Here is an 8,922-nt window from a genome sequence, read left to right on the forward strand (position 1 = left end):
CTCTCCAGTTCTGTTTACTTCTTTTCCTTTCACTCCTGCACTCTCTAGGGTCTTCTGTACCGTTAACTACAGAAGCTACAATAGCAGGCTTCTATGTCTTGTTCCTGATTATAAAAGGAATGCTTCTAAGGTTTTCCCAGTTAGAATGAGATTTCCTCTGGCTATTGAGTACTAATTTGGATCAGACCATTTTCTCACTGAGAATCACTAAGAAATTTGGGCAAAAATATTACAAAAATGTGTTTGAACGCTTTGAGGCACTACCAAAGCAGAAAAGATTTACAGGTTAAGATCACTGAGAAAATGGAAAACCAGAGCAATGAGCCCAACGTTTTGTGCAGTTCTTCCCCTTGAGGCATTTGCTGATTCTACAGAGGTGGTTGAAAACCCAGTCAGAGTTTTTGGCCATTTCTTGGGACTAAAAGAGAAAAAAATGAAGTTTGACCTGCCAAGAGGAAGATGTTGCTTAAACATCCGGGACGTTTCAGGTGGGACTCTTGACAGAGTTAGGTTGCTAGGAGTTAGGAACTTAGGAGTTAGGCTGGATTGTAAATAAACCAGCCTCCACAAGAATTAAAGCCCAATTTTAAAGCTCATTTTCTGTGTAGATTAAGGTGATCTATTCCTACCCTAACAGCCTGTGAGAAGCAAGGATAAATTCTTTCTAGAGAACAATAATATCACTGAGAGCTTCAAATTATTTCTATATTTTTCATACACAATGTCTGGCATATAATTAAAAATCTAATTAACAGGGCACACAAAAGGATAAAAATTTATCAAAAATCAAGAGGAAAAACAGACACTGGACAGCAGACAATAAACAACAGATAGTCTCTCAGGGAATAAATTTAAAATAACTATTATTAATATATTCAGAAAATACATGATAAATGGAAAATTTCAACAGGTAACTATAAAATATAAAAAATTAAACATAAACTACTATAATTGAAGAGTTCAATAGAAAACAATTAACAGCATAGCAGATAAACTGAAGAGGCACAGGAAATCAGAATACAGTTCGTGAAAAATACTAGGTGAAGCACCGAGAGACAAAAGAATAAAAAATTCAGAGAAGAACATAAAAGACATATGGGACACAGTGAAATAATGTAACATATGTATGATTGGAGTCCTGGAATGAAAACAGAGAGAAAATCGTGCAAAGCAACATTTGAAGAGATCCTAGCTGAGAATTTTCCAAAACTGACAAAAGATATCAAGGTACAGATTGAAGTAGTGCTATGAAGTGCAGGGAAAATATGAAGAAGTAAACATCAAGTTAAATACCGTAAAAACTCTCGAAAAATAAAGACAGACAGAAAAGCTTAAAAGCAACCAGAGATGAGGGGGAAATATGTTAATTTCAAAGGAGCATTGATTAAAAGGCTTACAGCTAACTTCTAGGTGGATGTGATGAAAACCAGAAGACAATGTAAGGATACATTCAAAGTGCTGAAAGAAAATAACTGCCAACCTATTATTGTATGGCCTTCAAAAGAAGTTAAATAAAGACTTTTTCGACAGGGGCACGTAGAGAAGTCATCGCCGGCAGGTATACACTAGAGGAAATATTAATGGGTATTCTTCTGACACAAGAAAAATGATCCTAAGCAGAAGCATGAAGATGGATGAAGAACAATGAAAAGGTAACTATGCAGTAAATCTAAATGAATATTGACTATAATGTCTTATGGAATTTAAAATAGACAGTATTAAAATAACTAGGTAAAAAAAAGTTGAAAAAATTTTAAAGTACTAAGCTCTGTATTTTCCAGAAAATAAATTTTTAATTTCAATTAGACCTTAATAACTAAAGATATATATTATAATATTTAGAGTTACCACTAAGTAAAAAGTAAGGAATATTCAACTATCAAATCAATAGAGATGAAAATGGAATAATAAAAATAGTTGATCATTTAAGGGAAGATATAAAAGAGAAAAAAGTTCTAACATTCTTAGATTGCTCAGGATGAGGGGAAGATGTAAGATATTCATTAACTTCAGGCCTTTAAAAATATGCATGGTAAAATCACCAGGGTAACGACTACATATAAATTCTACATTGGAGGGAGTAGGATGAAAGAAATCACAAACAAAAACTATCAAAAATGTATAAAAGGAGAAAAACGATATATAGAATCAGCAAGACACAGAAATGATAGAGCGAGATTTTGAAATGTCCAAATATATCAATCTCAATAAATTCAAACGGGTTAAATGGGCAAGTTAGAAGAAATTGCTGGATTAAGTTTAAAATAGAAACAAATCTAGCTATCACTGTTTTAGGAGACACACGTGGGAATCTTCAGTGTCTAACCTGGAATCCCTTTAGTTCACTCGGAGGAAACTTGCTCAGCGCAGGGGGTTCTCCTGGGGCCTCTAGACTGGACTGTGAGAGTTCTGGCGGGCATCTGCCCTCCTGGCAACATCACCTTTCACTTTATTAGCATATAATTCACACTCAGCTTCCTGCTCTGGTTCCAGCTCAGTAAGTGTTTTTTTCCTTTGTTTGGTTATTTGTTAGTTTCTCTTTGAAACTTTGGAGATTTCTCCTTCTTTCTAGGGAGCCCAGTGGCAAACTAAAAAGTATATCTTTTGAAATACATCCTGGATCTAGTTTTATTTGACTAGGAGAGCTCTTCAGGTTGTTAAACTCAACATACTGAAAATCTTCATCCAGTGTCATTGCACAAGGTTTAATGTGTACCAAAGATTTTGTTGAACAACAAAGTTTTAAGAGAGGTAAGAATAGTCCTACCTTCAAGGAGTTCCCAATAAGTGGAATATAAGCTTCATGAGTTCAGGATCTTTGTCTATTTTATTCAACTCCTGGAGCATGACAGGTGCTCAATGAGTACTATGGATACTGGCTAGAATCCTTTAGGAGAGCCCCGGGTTAAGCAATAATTTCAACTGCTTAGTTTCTGAAGGTAATATTGAGAAAGGAAATGAAATTCCCTGTTAGTGGGTGAATAACACTTATACTTGGATAGGACACTGGGAAGAAAATGAAGGACCAAAATCCTCAAGGATCTTCCTTTTGTAGGATGTGCACTCAGCCAACCTTATGACCTCATTTAAGATTTTTCACTACAGTGGTCTCACACAGCTCATTCATTCCATCCCATCCCTCATGTCCAGATTTCATAAAATGTTCCAGGGGAGGCTTTAACCTTTTCAAATATCCAAACTCAGACCCCACTGGTGTGCAATGCAGAAGAGAGTCAGTTACAGGAGGATGAGGTCCCTAGCTTTCAAAATGTGCTTCTACTGAATTCAAAAGTGTGTCCTTTGAGAGTAATTACCCGGTATGTGGGCCATATATGAGGCAGGGAAATAGGGAGGTGTCTCTCAAGCCGTGCCATAAACGCTTAAATGGCATGAGGAAAAAAAGAATTCTATTTTTTAAAGTGATGAAACCAGGAGGCGAGTTGGCCTCTCTACTAGGTGATAAAGTAGAAAGGTACTCATCCATGAAATAGAAATAGCTGAGGACTTCTGCTTCCGACATTTCATTTCTGCTTCTGCAGATAAATGTTTGTTACTGCGAAATTACCTAGGAGGAGGTGGGCTTGGCGTGTTGAGATTTGGAGAGAAACTTAGACCAGTCACAGATCCCTCAAGTGAGATGCACCTTTCTTTGCACACTTCTTCCTCAGGCCAGAATCTACCCCTGCCCTTCAGTGAGCGGAATAAACAGAACTGAAACAACCAATAATCCAATATCCTCATCTCTCCAGAAATGTATTTTCTTCCTTACAATAGAATCTACCTACCAGCTTCCAAATGTAGAAGTCAAAAAGGAGGTAACGTTAGAATTCCTTAAAACAGTGAAAAAGCAGGCAGGCTGATGAATTTAGTATTAGGCAATGCAGGAAGTCAAATCCTCATCATTATCTCTAACCCAGACTATTGCAGCAGGCTCCCAGCTGGGGCAGGTTCTGCTTGGCTCCTGGCTGTGAGGTTCCCCCCCCCCAATTTCCCTAATCCCCACACCATTTCAATCAAAATAATTTATCAGTTCCAGCCTCAGGATGTAATACATAACACCAAATCCATGTCACATACTCTGTCCTTCACCTTGATCACAAACCTGGTAACTGGGACTTATTTGGGACTCACCTTGTACCAGGTATGGTGAGTGGCCCCTGCTTTGTTTTCTTGGGCCAGAGTATTTTTCTTAATTTACCTGCCCCATAATTTAGCTTGTACTACAGTTTGCATTATCTATGCCAACTCCTTCCCAAACCTCCAGGATTTAATCCCTGGAGTTGAAATGAAGATTCAGAGGCTTGGATCCTGCTGCCTGCAGACAGAACACTGTGGGTCTTGCCCTGTGTCCTGAAATCACTACCAGTTGGTTTCTCTCATTTCTCCACTGAGTTTAACTATTTCCCTGAATCTTCATGGGGGGCATCTGGAGACATATTGAGTCCAGATGAAGTTAAGCAGTTACTACTCCACACTGGACTGGACTGAGTATCCCCTCCACCACCAAAATCTGGGGGCAATTCTAGGTACAAATCCCAGATCCTCTCTATTTTCTCTCTCCCACTGCAATTAATTGGTTCATGATCCCTAGATATAAAACTCAGAGTAGATATCCTATCCCAATTTCTCAGGGTTTAATTGAGCTTTAATTCTGTTATGTCTATTTCGGTATTATTTCCATTGCTGTCAAGCCAGTAATAGATTAAATCTTCAACTGAAGTTATATCTACTATGGTCACAACAGTTTTTGAAATAAGATTTAGATTTTGAAGAATACATATAAAATCTACTTGTTTTCAGGCAAATACTTACTGAATGGCATTTTAGCCTTGTGAGAGAGACTGTGTCCTTGGCCTGAGTTTTGCTCTTTTATGTTAGACACTGCTGAGATATCGTCAATTAAAGAATTTTATGTCACAGAAAATTCCCAAAATGTATATCACAAGGGCAGAAATGATTTTATGCAGTTTGGTTTCTCGAACAAAATGAGATAGAGATATGAAATCTCTGCTGCAGTGATTTTAAGACACTGAACAGAGAACATGAGTTGTTTCTTGTGTGTGTGTGAGGAAGGTCAGCCCTGAGCTAACATTCGATGCCAATCCTCCTCTTTTTGCTGAGGAAGATTGGCCCAGGGCTAACATCCGTGCCCATCTTCCTCTACTTTATATGGCACTCCGCCACAGCATGGCTTGACAAGCGGTGCATCCTTGCGCGCCAGGGATCCGAACCCACGAACCCCAGGCCGCTGAAGCGGAACACGTGCGCTTAACCGCTGCTCCACCAGGCTGGCCCCGAGAACATGAGTTTTGACATAAACAGAAAGGAAATTGATTTTTGCCCAAGAACTCTGCAGTATGGTTATTAGGACTAAATTAAATACCTAAGGAAAGACGTGCCCAACCTCCATCTGCTCATCGTCATTAGGAGTAGCGTCAGAATTACGTAGACGATTGTCACAGGGGAAGCTGCACAGACCTTCACTCAACTCACATTTCCTTCACATCTACTCCAGGCCCGGCATTGCTACGTGCTGACAGGATTGCAGGGATAGCAAGATAAAGCCCTGGAGGAACAGAGGGATTGCCTTCAGTACAGAGAGGTCCCTGACTCCCACTGCTTTTCTCCTCTACTGCAGCCACCATGCCCACTCTCCTGCGAGGTGTCTTTCCTCCCAAGCCTGGGAGCTGTTATTGTCTCCAAAGGCAAGTGCACAGTTAAGGCTCATTTCAGGGACTATCCTGATAATGATTGAAGAGAGAATAAACAAAATACCAAAAAAACCAAAAAAACTAATAAAAGAAAAGAAGGAAGGAGGGAAAGAAGAAAGGAAGAAAAGAAGACCAAAAAATAAAATAAACTTATGGATATCTTTAAACTATTGAGTGTCATTTTACATTGGTTGTTGCTGATGCAGAAAACTGCTAATGAATTTTTATTATGAATCTTTTACAGAAAACTAGCTGAAGATTCTTATTAAGTATAGTATTTTGTCTGTAGAATCTTGAATTTTCTGTGCGGAAAGTGGCATCTGGCAAATAACAGGAATTTTGTCACCTTCTTTCCAATTCTTATTCTCAATTCTTTCTCTCAGACAGTCAATGGTTATGACCTCTCAAACCTTGTTGAATAGTTGCAGTGAATGTGGGCATATATTTTCCATAACTTTAATGGAAATGCTTCCAAAGTTTTTTCACTAAGTATAATTTTTTGTGCATTTTTTCTGCTGACTTTTATTTGGTAACAGAAATATCCTTCTATTTTTGTTAAAATGAGAGCTTTTTAAAAATATAAATTATTTATAAAATATTTTTTTACATATATATAGAGATAAGTATATGTTTTTTTAAAAAAGAGAGATATTCTGGTACTGGATAATCTTTGTATTTCTGTGATACATTTGATTTTTCTGTCAACGTATATACATTTTATATTTATATACTCATGAATGATTGGTCAATAATTTTCCTTTTTCCTATTGCCTTGTCAGCTGTTGATAGTAAGCTTATATAAAACACTTATCTAGTCTCAGGAGAGAAATAAGTGTGTAAATGAGAGATTATTCCTTTAAGATTCAATAACATTGCCTTGTAAATTATATGGGCCTCACTGTTTTTGAGTGAGAGACATTTTACTATCATTTCAATTTGTTAAGTGTTTACTGGTCAATCTATATTGTCTACTTCTTTGTAAGTAACCACTGATAACTTAAAATGCTCAAGAAAATTGTTCATTTTATTACTTATTCCTTTATAATTTTAATCTCAAAATTATAACTTTATACACTTCTTTTTAATTTTTAATTTCATTTATTATTACCTTCTCTTTTTTCTAAATCAATTTTGACACACCTTTGTCTCCTTTTTAGTCTTTAAAGTATCCAACAATTTTTGTTTTATAAATCACTTGTATATTTTCTCTAATATTCTGCTTTTATCTTTATTAGCCCCTGTCTTCTTTTGCCTATTTATCCTGCTTCTTTCGTTTTTATTTCTCCTCATTTCTGTATTCTTTTGGAATGACCTTTGTAGATATCTTTTTGCAACTATTGATTTAGAAATCATGCATTCATTGGTATATTTCCATTACTTAGTTGGTATGCTTTAAAATTTCAACGTATAAGCTTTAAAAAGTCTAAAATTAATTAATAGGTTTACCTCTTCCCCAAAAGTATAGGGAACTTAGATTATCCACATCTGTTGTACAAATTACAAATAGTGCTTGGACAGCTAGCTAGTGCGCATACAAGAGAATGAATTTTTGCCCCTACCCCACATCATACACAAAAATTAACTCAAAATGGGTCATAGACCTAAATTAAAGAGCTAAAAACAATGGATTTCCTTGAAATTCTGTGGATTTCAAGGAAATCCTTGAAAGAAAACACAGGAGTAAATCTTTGTAACCTTTGGTTGGGTAATGGTTTCTTAAATAGAACACTAAAAGCACAAGAGATAAAAGAAAAAAATAGATGAACTGGACTTTATCAAAATTAAAAACTTTTGTCCTTCAGAGACACAAGAAAATGAAAAGGTAACCCACAGAATGGGAGAAAATATTTGCAAGTCATATGTTTGACAAGGGGCTTGTATCCAGAATATATAAAGAACTCTTACAAATTATCAATAAAAAGACAAATAACCCAATTCAAAAATGGGCAAAGAATTTGAAGAGACATTTCTCCAAAGAAGATACACAAATGGCCAATACACACATGAAAACATGTTCAACACTATTATTCATTAATCATTATTCATCATGTAAATGTAAATCAAAACTATAATGAAATATCACTTCACACCCCACTAGACTAGACTATTATAGACTAGACTAGACTATTATAGACTATGTTAAAAAGACATAATAACAAGAGTTGATTGTGATGTGGAGAAATTGAAACATGTATCCATTGCTAGTGGGGATGTAAAATAATTCTTTGGAAAAGAGTTAGGTGGCTCCTCAAAATGTTAAACATAAAGTGACCATATGGCCCTGCAAATCCACACCTAGATATGTACCCAACAGAATGGAAAACACGTCCACACAAAAACTTGTTCTTGAATTTCCATAGCAGTATTATTTATAATAGCCAAAAAGTGGAAACAACCCAAATGACCATCCACTTGTGAACTGGTAAATAAAATGTGGTTTGTCAATACAATAGAATACTATTTGGCAACAAAAAATGAAGTACTTATATATGCTACAATGTGGTTGAATCTTGAAAACACCACACTAAGTGAAAGAAGCCAGTCAAAAAAGACCACATATTGTGTAATTATTTTTACATAAATGTCCAGAAGAGGTAAATCATAGAGACAGAAAGTAGATTAATGGTTGCCTGGGGCTATTGGGGGCATCAAGAATGAGAAATGGTTACTAATGTGTGTGAGTTTCTTTTTAGAGCAATTAAAATATTGTAAAATTAATCATATGGATGTATAACTCTGTGAATACACTAAAAAACACTTTATGCTTTAAATGAGTGGCTTTTGTCCCATGTGAATTACATCTCAATAATTAGCTATTTAAAAAAAGAAAGAGGATATTGGTGACCTTTATGTGTCACAGGCTGTGACTGTCTTGAATATCATCAGTCAGGCACAGTGCTTCTCCCTGAGAAATTACCTAAAGCCCTACTTGTTTTCCTCGTGGCCTCCAGGATTGAATACCTTTGTTTTTCTGAAAGGTCTATTTGAGAACAGTAGCTTTAGATTTCTGACAGATATTGCTATGCATTTCAGCTATCAGGTCTGACAATCTGGTTTCCTTATGGGATAGATAAATGACAGGTTCACTGAGGGAACTCTTGTGAGTTGTCACTATGAATTAATGTGTAGGTGGATCCCAGTCTGCTCAACCAAGACCAGTAACGGACACTATCATATGGTGGTGGGTTGTGGACCAAATTTTTTAAATATT

The sequence above is a fragment of the Ceratotherium simum genome, chromosome 11 (genome assembly GCF_057802395.1).
Source record: "Ceratotherium simum simum isolate JZ-2026a chromosome 11, ASM5780239v1, whole genome shotgun sequence".
Lineage (NCBI taxonomy): Eukaryota > Metazoa > Chordata > Mammalia > Perissodactyla > Rhinocerotidae > Ceratotherium > Ceratotherium simum.